This window comes from Nyctereutes procyonoides, unplaced genomic scaffold (genome assembly GCF_905146905.1).
Source record: "Nyctereutes procyonoides isolate TBG_1078 unplaced genomic scaffold, NYPRO_anot_genome, whole genome shotgun sequence".
Classification (NCBI taxonomy): domain Eukaryota; kingdom Metazoa; phylum Chordata; class Mammalia; order Carnivora; family Canidae; genus Nyctereutes; species Nyctereutes procyonoides.
In genome coordinates, this window is record NW_026575133.1 from 39297632 (window position 1) to 39310692 (window position 13061).

The 13061-nt window shown below is 48.0% G+C and overlaps 1 long non-coding RNA gene across 1 annotated transcript; it reads left to right on the forward strand.

The window, feature by feature from the left end:
* The first annotated feature begins 9962 nt into the window (after positions 1 to 9962).
* On the forward strand, positions 9963 to 12822 carry LOC129493729 (uncharacterized). Its single transcript, XR_008661199.1, has 4 exons — positions 9963 to 10122; positions 10761 to 10856; positions 11067 to 11178; positions 11271 to 12822. It is a non-coding gene; the product is annotated as an uncharacterized LOC129493729 (long non-coding RNA).
* The last annotated feature ends 239 nt before the right edge of the window (positions 12823 to 13061 follow it).

Consider the following 13061-nt stretch of genomic DNA (forward strand, 5'->3'; position numbering starts at 1 on the left):
AACACAGCCCGCAGGGCTGCATATACACCTGGCCGTGGGCCTCCGTGGCAGATGCGGGTATGACCCATCCTACCGAGGCCACAGGCAGCTCCCTTCTCTTTATTCAAGCAGCCCCCACCCCCTGTCCAGAGCTGATGCAGGAATTGAAACCTCCTTGCCATCCCTACCGTCAACAGAAGATTCACTTGGAAGTCTTATGCACAACACACAGCCAGGCTTCTCTGTTTCTGATTTCCTAACATCCTATACTTTTATTATGATCAGGGAATTCATGAGCATGATCAGTGCGTCTCTAGGATGCGACACGGTAGTTTCTTTCTCTCGTTCATGAAAACTGCCACTTGTGGGAGGTCACATGCCCTCTCTTCACCAGTTCAAGGCCAGGAAAATGGGCTTTGGGTCATGTCACCTCTACAGTGGGATAAGAGTGGATAAGAGTGGGATCAGCTCGTGATTCACAGGGCATGGGTTCCCCACAGTGAGGCTTCTTTGACCAATGGGATGGGGCAGGGGTGCTGGACCAGCCCTTCTGAAAAAAGACATCACCAAATGTTAATGCCAGAAGTACAAACTTACTAGTTTCTTACTAGTGATTTACTAGTTTCCTGTGAGCACAGACCTTACATAATCCCCCATTCCTGTAGAGGTGAGCTCAATCCACTGACCCCATTGGAAATGGATTGTACCGCATGGAAACTAGCACAGAAGCGTAACCCAGCTCAAGATCGGCTTCAAACCCTTTGACATTTCTGTGGTTGTTCTGTTGCATAGATGTCTTGGGGACCCTCAGAATCCAAGGTATGTGAAAGGATATAGGGGTAGATATTTTAATTTTAAGGAAATCAACTCAAAAGCCCTGGAGGGCCCAGGGCACACAGCTGCTTAGTGGCAGTGTGGACGCTGACGGAAGGGCTGCTGGCATCCGTTCTAGGACCACATCCTGACGCTCTTTTAAGACAAGAGCCTTGCAGCTCCCCGCCCTGATATGATGGATGGTACTGTGACAAATTGAGTTTGAACCCACCATAGAGACACCTTGGGATTCATTAGCAGAATTTGGAGCTGAATTGGAAATGCTAATTTCAGGACATCCAAGCAGTTCGTTCTGGTCGATGTTTCTTGTGCTGCTCTGGAGGCTGTTGAGAGATGAGGCACCTGAACGTGGACCCGTAGAGGAGATGTGTGACTCCTCATACGGGCAACATCAGCACTTCCTTCCCAGCATCTTTTCTTCCCTGGGGCTAAACACTTCATTAACTGGAGATTCCATCGTGAGGGTTAAATCAAATTTTTAAACTATGATATTGTGATTTATAATAAGAAATATGTATCTGGTCTTCCATGCCAGGCACAGAGTTCCTAAAATCCTTGGAATTTTCTAAGGGAGGAGAGGAATCAAAGTGTCGTTATGTTAATAGGCAGCTGGGGGGTGGCTGGGGAGGAACCTGGGGCTGGGAACTGGTTGCCTGGAGAACCTGACCTCTGGGGAGAGGTGGGCAATGATTTAATCAATCGCCCCGGTGTAATGAAGCCTCCATAATACCCCAAACGATAAGGTTCAGAGAGCTTCCAGGAGGGTGAACCTGTGTAGATGCAAGAGGGTGGGTGCACTGGGAGGACGGGGCATGGGAGCTCCGAGCCCTTCCCCGAACCTTGTCCTGTGCATCTCTTCCTTTTACAATAAATCTGTAATCTTGGGGCGCCTGCATGGCTCAGTCGGTTGAGTCTGCCTTTGGCTCAGGTCATGATCCCGAGGTCCTGGGATCGAGCCCCACATCGGGCTCCCTGCTCAGCGAGGAGCCTGCCTCTCCCTCTCCCTCTGCCCACTGCCTGTGTGCTCTCTGTCCCTCTCAAATAGATTGTAAATAAACCAGTAATCTAGTAAATAAAACACTTCCCCAAGTTCTAAGCTGCTCCAGCAAATGAATTGTACCCAAGGAGGGGGTTGGTGGGGATCCCAATCTCCAGCCAGTCAGTCAGTCAGTCAGGGGCACGGATGACACCTGGCATTGGGATTGGCAGATCAACAGTCCTGTGGGCCTGAGCCCTCACCCTGCAGGGTCTGACGCTGTCTAGGGGTAGAGTCAGTATGGAGTTGGGGAAAGACACCTGGCTGGTGCAGGAGCTGGTGTTAGTGATGACGGTGCAGACGAACTGGGGATCTGTTCTTGCCAAACACCCACTTCTGGGAGGTTGGAGCAGGTGTGCCATTCTTCCTGCTTGTAGAAGAGGAACATACAGAGATTCGGAAAGGTAGAGAAAGCAGGCCGGAGCCGATTTCCTGGGCTCCCTTTTTGCTTCCTATATCCCAGATTAGGACTGAAAAGCCCTTAAACTGGAAGATGCAGACAAACAAAAACCCCAACAAAAGCTTTCTTTCTGGCAAAGGCTGAGAAAGGGCAGCCTATTAAGATAGAAATGTAAAGAGGTGCCTGGGGGCTCAGTCGCTTAAGCAGCTGGAGCTTGATTTCAGCTCAGGTTCTGATCTTAGGCCCAGGATGGAGCTCCGCATTGGGTCTACGTTTGGTAGGGAGTCTTCTTGGGGATTTTCTCTCTCCCTCTTCTCTTCCACTGCATGTGTTCTCTCTCTCTCTCTCTCGTAAATAAATCTTAAAAAAAAAATAGGAAAATGGACAATCACTGCTCTACTCCAGCCAAACAACAAAGAAAATACTGCAGCCCCCCCCACAGCTTACCCTACTGGCAAAGACAGCATGGGATGACCGCCACTCCCCCCTGGCCAGGCTGTGAGTCTCTCTATCACAGCACCAGGGAGGCTTCAGAGATGGAGTAAGAAGCCATGGCTTTCACCCCTACCCCAGAAATGAGATGCCCACCCTTCTCCCTGGGGGTAGAGTCAAAGCAGGCCTGTTGGAGGAGAGTCAGGACTTTCTCTTCTCCCCAGAGGGGTGGGGTCACCACTGCCTCAGTGTCAGTAGAGACTACATGGGGACAAACCAGGGCATCTCTGTCTGTCCAGTCTAGGAAGTATCACAGAAGCTCCCACCCCTTCCCAGAAGGAGCAAGGACACCCCCCCCCAGCCAGCCCCACTCAGGTATCCACAGCAAGGTGGCACCCGTGCTTCCCCCACCTGTGCAATGTCAGAGGAAGGCAGTCTGAACAGGTTTAAATGAGATCCAGTGTCTCAGAACAGACCACCCAAAAGGTCCAAGTTTCAAGGGAAAATCACTCATCACATCAAGAACCAAGAATGTCTCAAACCGAAGGAAAAGAGCCCATCAGTAGATTCCAGAATGGGGATGATGGACATGCTTGAATCCTCTGACATCAGAGGAGGGACAGCACCCAGTGCAAGCAGGGATGTGGAGACACCGGATCGTCGCACGCTGCGGGTGGAATGTAAAATGGTACCTCCAACTCTGGAAAAAAGCCAGGCAGCTTCTTTAAAAATGAAACATGCAGCGACCACACGATGCAGCTGCTGCACGCTGGGCCATTTATCCAAGAGAAATGAAAACCTGTACACAAAGGTTCACAACCTCTTGATCTGTAAAAGCTCTGCTTAGCCAGTTTGGGGCCAGATCGCCATACGCTGGGTGGCTTGTAAACCCCAGGAAGTTATTTATTATGTTCTGGAGTCTGAAAATCTGAGATCAGGGTGCCAGCATGGTTGGGTTCCGGTGAAAGCCTCTTTCTGGGTGCACGTGGTTATTTTCTTGGTGTTTCTTCACGTGGTGGAGAGGGAGAGAGTTCTTGGGGGTCTCTTGAGTAAAGGGACTGATCCCATTCATGAAGGCTCCATCCTCATCTGATCACTTCCCAAAGGCTCTGTCTCCCAATACCATCACGTTCAGGCGGTAGGACTTCAACATGGAATTTTGGGAAGGACACAGATTTTCGATCCATAACAAGCCCCAGATGTTCTTTAACATCGCGTGCTTGAACAAACTATGGTACGTCCATGTGGTGCAGTAAACTATGCGGCGATAAAAAGAACTCTTGGTAGACAAACAACTCAAATGAATCTCCAGAGACTGACACTGAGTGAACAAAGCTCATCCCAAAAGGTCACATGCTCTAGGACTCCATTCATAGAACATTCTTGATATGACATAATTATAGAAATAGAGGACTGATTAGCAGTTGCCAGAGGTAAAGGAGGGAAGTCAATGGGGTATAGAAGGACAGCTTGAGGGCTCTGGTGATGGAAATGTCCGGTATACTGTCTACATGGGTGTCAGTACACTGATGTTGTTTTATGGTCTTGCAAGATGGCATCACTGGGGGAAATTGGGTAAAAAGTACACAGCATTACTCTGTACCATTTCTTACAGGTACACAGGAAGGTACAATGATCTCAAAATTAAAAGTTCAATAATAAACCCACCAACCTCATTCTTCTGTCTTCAGCTAGAAAACAAAGTAGTTTTGATGTCTTCAGAGGCTAGCATGGGTCCCTCATAATACATTTAATAAGTGTCCTTTGAATAGAAATGCTTGGTACAAAATGGATCGTAGGTCAGAAAGCCCCGAAAGGCTTTGTCTACTGAACCATCAGCATCCCGTGTGCTGTCCCGTTCACTTGAGCCTCCTTGGGGACAGGCTAGGGAAGGGGCATGCCATGAGATAAAACCTCCTACTGGTTTTTATGTCTTGGGCAAGTTACTTGAACTTGTGTATATATACATGTAAAAATGTGTATATAGATATGTAAGCATGTATATATGTAGTGTATATATATCTATAAAAAATTGAAAGTTCTCTTAAATATTCTAAATCTGTGGATAAATTTGTTAAGGTTTCAAAATAAAATAAAAGGTCCAAACTAATCCATCAATCACATGATGTGAAAGAGACAAAGAAGGTGATCACACCAAGAGACCACGTTCTTTTAAATATTATAAGCATTTTGTTACCCGTTATATACAGATTTGGTTTTGATTTCTTTACACTTTTTATATTTAATTCTAAGCCTTTCCAGAGTTGGTGATGTATGATACAAAGGAAACGTGGTGAATATCCCAGGCCACTGAGATAATTTAGAGGCAGAGAGTTTGCCCGTATAAGAGACCTACTGCTGTCGACACCCACTCACTGAGCCAAAAGAACATCTTTTTAGACTCACTGGCTCGTGAGCTACAAGGCTATGAAGGGGTTGGTCTCACACTTCATGGAGCCCCTGTTCCAGGAGTCAAGGTACACACATTACTTTTTTTCTCATTCAAATGTCAGATGTTAGGAGTTCTCACCTAGGATGATTACTTGTTTGGAGTTTGTATTACTTTTTAGTTTTTTAGATATGTTTTCAATCGAACTATACAGATCTTTCAGCTTCTAGTAATCTAAATGATGTATATGTGTTTTCATTAGAATTTAAAGACATCCGAATTTGATGTGATCTTACATGTAAAACTACTTCTTAGAATTATGCAATTCTTGTGACCATTTTATTTTATTTTTTAAAAGATTTTATTTATTTACTCATGATAGACAGAGAGAGAGAGAGAGAGAGAGAGAGAGAGAGAGAGGCAGAGACACAGGCAGAGGGAGAAGAAGGCTCCATGCCGGGAGCCTGATGCAGGACTCAATCCCGGGACTCCAGGATCATGCCCTGGGCCAAAGGCAGGTGGTGAACCAGTGAGCCACCCAGGGATCCCCTCTTGTGACTATTTTAAAAGCTAACTGGCTGGTTTTGGAGTATCTCAGACAGCCTAGCATTCCAGGCCTTTCTGACCCCTTCCTCCCCATACTCCCTTGGACTTCAGATGGCTTCTGCTTGGAAGCCTCCTGTGACTACAGAGGGTCGGAGGGCAGGTCCTGGGGGGCTGCCTTTCACCTCCAGGAAAGGGGTGATTGGATATTTCCTTATAGCTTGTCCTACACAGTTCCCTACTTGTGGGGAAGGGGGCAGGATTCAGGCAAGAAGCCTTTCTCCAGGAATAAAGGGGGCACATTTTCAAGGAATTACTCAGAGTGGGAGATGGAGTGTCCCAGAGAGAGGAACTCCCGCAGTGATGTCACTTTTATGGTCTGTTGTGTTGACACTCTTGTCCTATGGTCAAATTAAAGATCTCACGGAAGGATTGTGAGACACAAACAGGGAGAAATATGAGGCTTGCCATCCCCAAATGCTGAGTTCATCCATCTTTAGACTCTTCTGGTTCACCCACTGATTTAGCAGATTTCAATATGGCTGACATTGACTTGCCAATGACCCCATTCCCTCCTGTGCACATGATTGTTTTTCCCCAAGATTGCTCTGGCAATCCTTGCTCTGAGCCCTCCATACCAGCAGGGGAAGCTTAATGGACTCTGACCTATTATATTCTCCATGCTTAATGCTTACCCTCAAGTTAGCAGTGAGGGGAGAAGAGTCTTTATTCTTCGGGGGTGTCTGTCTTTGGGACCATGCTCCATCAAGGGTGTTGTCTCCACTTTGCCTTATTGATACTCGAGTCCCCGTCTCTTCCATAGCCTGGTATCAGCTGTCACCAGAAACTCTAAGCCTCTTTCTTTCCTCTCCTGCTCAATGTCCTGGAAAAACAGTCTAGTTTACTTATAATACGTTTTTCAGCACTCAGCTAAAAGATAACTCCTCAAGACTCCCTAGTGCTGTCAGGGCGACAAACCTCAGGATCTTTTCCTAATTTAATCTTGCATGGACCCCCTGCAGCCTTGGAGACAGTAAGCAGCCCTGCCTTCCAGAAGGAAGCTCCTTCTCCCCTCTGGGTGCATGGTTTCCTGTGCCAGGGCACCCAGCCCCCTCTGTTACAGCCCCATTCCCCAGCGAGTGTCCACATTCTCCAAGGCTCATCCAAGTCCTTGTTGGCTTGAGGTTCTTCTCCTCTTTCTTCTTCGGGAGGTTGGATCTTCTCATGACTTCAACCACCTCCTCTATTCCAGTGACTTACAGGTGACCTCTCCATCGTTTTAATTGCCAGATGCATGTAAAATATGTTGTGTAGAGCTGCAAAGAGAAAAAAAATGCCACTTAGTTCTCCAGGAAAGGCGGGAGATGGGGGTGCTGTCAGGAAGGTATTAAAAAGAAAATAGTAGCGAAAAAAATGCAGGGCAATTATATTTGACTCTCCTTTAAAAATTCTTAAACTGGGGTGCCTAGGTGGCTCAGTGGGTTAAGCGCCTGATTCTTGATCTCAGCTCAGGTCCTGATCTCAGGGTTGTGAGTTCAAGCCCCGAACTGGACTCCATGCTGGGTGTGAAGCCTACTTGAAACAGACAAACAAAACAAAAATAAACAAAAATTTTTAAACTAATTTCAAAACAAAATCCTTTTTTTTTTTCTTTTTAAAGTGGCTATATTAGTTCAGGCTGCCATGATCAAATACCACAGACCAGGAAGCTTCAAAAACAGAAATTTATTTCCCACACTTCTGGAGGCTGGAAGTCTCAGATCAAAGTGGCAGCAGTTTTGATTTGTGGTGAAGTCCCTCTTCCTGGCTGGTAGACAGCTGCCGTCTGGCTGTGTGTGCATGTGGTCTCTTCTCTATGAGCTCTGGCTGGGGGGTCGGGCAGGGGCACAGAGAGAGAGAGATCTGGTGTCTCTGCCTCTTCTTATAAAGACACCAGTCCTATTGGTGCCTTATCCTCATTTATCCTTAGTGGCCTCCCTAAGGATCCCTTTTCTAAATATAGTCACCTTGAGGATAAGGGCTTCAAAACAAGACTTTTCAAGAGACACAGTTCAGTGCATAACAGTAGCCCACTGTGTGCTCAGAAGCTGGAGCTGGAGTATGGAATTAGGAATATGTAGATCATGACCTGCTGAATGAGGGGACACCTCAGGCTGGGCAGGAGCTCCCTCAGCATCCAAGCTCCCACTTTGGGAAAATGAGACCCACCCGGTCATTTGGACTAAAGGTGAAATTTCGACATACCCACTCAAAGGAAATGGAGTCACCAGACTTAGTGCCTCTAGATCCCAGAATCGGGACAGTGAGCTCAGGAAGATCTCATCCCAGGTTATGAGCAGGTGGGGGACAGACAGCAGCAGGGTGGGAAGTACCTGTTACTTATAAGGTGGTTGGAGAGGAGGTCACTAACTTTTCTCAGATTTAACTCTAAATGGCTATTTTAAAAGGTGCCCCTTGGGGACACCTGGCTGGCTCAGTGGTTGAGCCTCTGCCTTCGGCTCAAGGGGTGATCCCCGGGTCCCAGGATCGAGTCCTACATCGGGCTCCCCACAGGGAGACTGTTTCTCCCTCTGGCTGTGTTTCTGCCTCTCTCTCTCTGTATCTCTCATGAATTAAATAAATAAAATCCTTTAAAAAAAAGAAGAAGAAGAAAATTGCATGAAAGTAAAATCCAAGGAAATATTAATGTGACAAAGGACCATTTTTAATTGTTAATGGATCTAATTCACAGTAATATACAACTGCTATAATTCCTTTTTCACTGAATAATATTATATCAAAATTAAAAGTTTGAACTATTAAAAATCAAGAAGCATCAGCTAGAAACGAAACTGCAGGGGGACATGATCATTGAACCATGGGATAGAATTTCAGGAATGACGGTGCTCCGTGCACACACTGTGAAGCTAATGCACCCCAAAAAGAATAAGATGATATTAATGTTTCATTATGGGAAGGATTGATCAAGATCTCTCAGACATTAAAGGGATTTTTCTGCAAATCGACCTTGAATAATTCACTCAGATCCTGCCTGTGTCCCTCACCCAGGCTCCATGGGGAACCCATATGAGCTGGAACAGAAGTGGGTGAAGGACACAGAAGGCTCTTTTTGCCAACTGAGGGACAATCTGATGTGCTGACCACTTGGCTTCCCCAAATATTGAGCTGTGGACCGTCAGAGTATTTTTAGAAGTTCCAAATCTAGGTGCTCATGAAGTAGAAGGAAGGTAGGTAATAATATCAACATGGAATTTCACAAGATTATTTGAAAAAATCCCCATGGGGACCCTTTAATTCAACAGTGAGTGTATTTTTGAGGGGAAATGGGGCAAGATCCTCAGTTCTGGATCCACCTGCGGAAGAGATAACTCTTGGGCATTAGGTTTGGCTGACAACAGGCAGAGCCAGGATAGAAGAAAGAGGGCAACATCCCTCCTCCCTTAATGGCAGGAGGTTTGGGAGGTGCCAGAAGCAGCCCCCTAGGGGAAATACTTATCCGGAGATGTCATTAACGTGAGAGAGGTAAATAGTCCTCCCCGTTGAAGACAGGGCAGACAGGTTTCTTTTGTTTTGCTTCACCTCGTTTGCATGTTCCTATCCTCAGGGGTAAGATGTTTTTCTTAGTTTGGTTTCTGTGTGAATTGGAATTGGATGCGTGTGTCCGTGAAGGGAGCTGGGGGCCAGGGGGCCAGTTTCTGACACTTCCCATCCAGCCCCGGGGCCATCTCAGGGCCTATCCCCGAGGGACACCACGGGGCTGGACACAGAATGCTGGTCTCTAAGGGGCCAGGTCGGTAGGGGTGCAATGGCTCTGTGGGCAGGCTCCCCTGCTTAGACTGGAATGCAGAATTCAGCCTGGGACCCTGGGCCTAAGCTGAGTTTTTTACTCCCCCAAGAGTCTAAATTTTGGGACAAGTACTTTGTGCCTATAGAGAGGGGATGAAATAAATGCAACTTGCCTCTTTATAAAGAGGTCCTCAATTCAGTCACCCTAACACCGATGACTTTGACTTTGACCTGACTTTGCAGACAGTGCAAAGTGACGCACACTAGCCCAACTCACGGAGACCAATGTACAAAACCAGAATGATCCTTCCTGGAAGTTGCATGGAACGGGGCTGACTTTTCACAAGCCCCCGTCTCTTCTCACCCCAACTAAGCCTATTCTTTGCCTTCGTAAGGGCTGACATGGGTGGCGGAGGTGACGGCGGTGGCAATGGGACAGGAGTGCAGGAACTGGAGGGGATGGGGCATTTGGTGGGAGAGGAGGCGCAGCCTCTGTGGATGATGATGTGATGATGATGAAGAGGCTGGGTCAGAGTGTCAATCATCATCATCATCATCAGCAGCAGCAGCAGCAGCAGCAGCAGCAAGAACTGCTTTCTGAGAAACACACACAGAACTGGTGCAAGAAGGCTAAGGAAATCCTGAGAAAGTAAACACGTCTGCCCAATGCTCAACCGTGGTCGACTCTGCATGTCTTCAGAAGGCTTGACTATTGGGAAAAGCGTAAGCCATAAACCATGCACATGTGGCTAATTATGAAGGCAGGGTAGGCTACGACTCCCTTGAAGGCGGGAGAGCTTGGTTCTTGTCTCCTGGGGTCAAAGAATGAATGAATGAATCTCGCAGACACAGAAGAGTGAGTAAAGGGGTGGAAGTTTATTTATTTATTTTTTTAAAGATTTAATTTATTTTTTCATGAGAGACACGGAGAGGCAGAGAGGCAGGCAGAGGGAGAAGCAGGCTCCCTGAGGTGAGCCCGACCAGGGACTCCATCCGGGGTTAGAAGTTTATTAAGTCAGGATATGGAGAAAGCTCTCAGGGGTGAGAGGGGTCCCCACAGGTTGCCCTGAGGCTGGTAGGGTTGGTCTAATCAGGGAACCTAAATCCTTGTATCCATTGACCTCACCATAGAGTAAGGACTATTGATAACATCTTTAATGGCTTGCTTCTTCTTTGGTCGCAAGTAGCTGTTATAACAAGACCCTCCCCACCCACACCTTAGGGCAGGGTGGTCTGGCTTGCTCCTTTACCTCTGGTTTCCTTACACCTCAGCGTTTTTGGGGGGGGGTTTGTGAGCCCACTCCCATGGCCCCCCTACCTAGTGGTGCCTAGCCCTGTTCATCTCTAACTCACTCTCACAGGTTTAAAGGCACAGAACTGGAGGCCCTCAGAGTGATGAGAGGAAGCCATTGGGCCACGGATTGATGATGCATGTGCCTTTGATGACACCTGTCGGGGTAAGGACATGCGGCAGGGTTGACAGTATTGCACACGTTTCTGTGGTTATCTCCCCACTACGGATCTGGGGTCAACCTCGCCCCATGCACCCATCTGCTGGCTCATCGAGAGTCTAGTGGATCATTCGGGAGGAGCCCCCAGGGAAGGTACACCCGTGACCTTACTTATCTCGCTGGGATGATTGGGAAGGCTGGGATTTTTCTCCCAAGGTGCTGGCTACATGTCTGGACATTTCCAAGACTCAACCATCCCCACGTTCTCTCCTGGGGCCTCCTGCTCATCCACACAGAGGATGCTGCACCTGGGCCCCGATGGACCGTGGTGAGCCCCTTCCCTGCTGTCGGTGTGGGATTCCTGCTGCTCTCCTGGGCCCACAGCTCATTTAACCAAATGCCTCTTTCTACTTGACACAGGTCCTCCTTGTGGAGGAGCTGGGGCTGTCGAGTGAAACCAGCCACCTCTGTGAACCGCTCTGCGGGGGACCTACCTACGTAGGTGGAAGCGAGGCAGCTGTGTGCATTTCAACACCAATCATCAACTGTTCTTGGCTACTGCTCCTTGTGATGGAGGTTTCCGAGCTCTGCGTCCTGGGGCGGAGAAGGGTGATAGAGAGCCGGGGTGGGGGGAGGGGGCAGTGCGTTCTGGGCCCCTTCCCACTTGGTCATGGAGCCACAAGGCTTGGGTCTGTTTTATACATGGCCCAAACTTCTATTTAAAGTCTCAGAGCCTGGGGCCCCTGGCTGGCTCGGTTGGAAGGGCATGCGACTCTCTATCTCAGGGTTATGAGCTCGAGCCTCAGGTGGGGGGTAGAGATTATTTAAAAATAAACTCTTTAAAAAATAGAAAGGTTTCCAGGGGGCTAAAAAGTGATTGCCAACATGGGCTTTGAGTAGCTGATGGTGTAAAAACGGACAGTCCCATCTCCCAGGTGTTAAACTGCCCCATTGGTTGAATTCCTGGTCCCTCTGCCCCTTCTGACCGTCGTCAGCCTTGGACATGGGATTGGGAGGAGCTGGGGCTCAAAGCTGCGGGCTGGCATGCTCAGCAGTCAGCTACCGGACACCAGGCCTCCCCTGAAACTGTTGTGTTGCACGAAGTTTCATATGTGGGGCCTGGAGATCTGGTGTCAGAACACGCACTTATCCCTAAACCATGACTCGCGTTCTGGTTGCAGATCGGTGCTGTGCTGGTGAATGTTTAATGAGTGGATCTTCCGGGGTGGGAAAAAGCCTCGTTTTGCAGCATTGACTGCTTCCTGTGGTATAAACACTCCCCATGAGGTCGATTTCAATCTACTAACCGGGTGTTGCTAAAGCAGAGCTGGGAAGAGATTCTGAAACACGGGGTCACAGAGTCCAGTTGCATCTCGTAGAAACAAGGGGTATAAACAGCCTCAAAGCAGAGGTGAGGAACCTGTAGTCAAATATTGGGAAAGGGAGACGTTTGGAACATTTGTTGTCTTCGTTCTTAATATGATTTGTTTAATTGCACGTTTGCGTCATTTAATTTATAAGATGGTTGCATGTACAGTGCTGGCCAAATCCTGGAAGGTCCCACCGTCGGCTCTCGCAGGCTGGGCCCTTGGTGGCGCTGGCTCTAGGTCACCTCTAGGGGTCTACCTCTGCTGGGAAGCGACAAGCCATTTGGTCAAACCTCAAGACACTTAGGTTCCCAGGTCTGGAAAACAAGAGGCCCTCCGTTTCTGCCGTGTGGGGTCTGAGCACCAGGGAACACGCCTCACGTGTTTTTGAATCTCAGGTGAATCTAGGGTGCCCTGTTCGCACTTCTGAAGAAAGTTGTAGCAGAAACGTTTTCTCAGGGACGCCTGGGTGGCTCAGTGGTTGAGCGTCTGCCTTCAGCTCAGGGTGTGACCCCGGAGTCCTGGGATCGAGTCCCACATCTGGCTCCCCACAGGGAGCCTGCTTCTCCCTCTGCCTGTGTCTCTGCCTCTCTCTGTGTCATGAATAAATAAATAAAAATCTTAAAAAAAAGGAAAGAAACATTTTCTCAAATTGTGAAATAAACAATTTTCATTTGAGATAAAGAATCATAATGATAAATAAGTTCTACAGCTCTACCAGGCATCAATGATCCTAAACTGAGAAGGTTGGAGAGGTTTGGGGGAGACCCGTAGTGCCTTCTGTTTACCCCATCAGAGAACACCGTAGAAGCAACTGCTGGTGGACAAAGGCGGGTCTCATGGG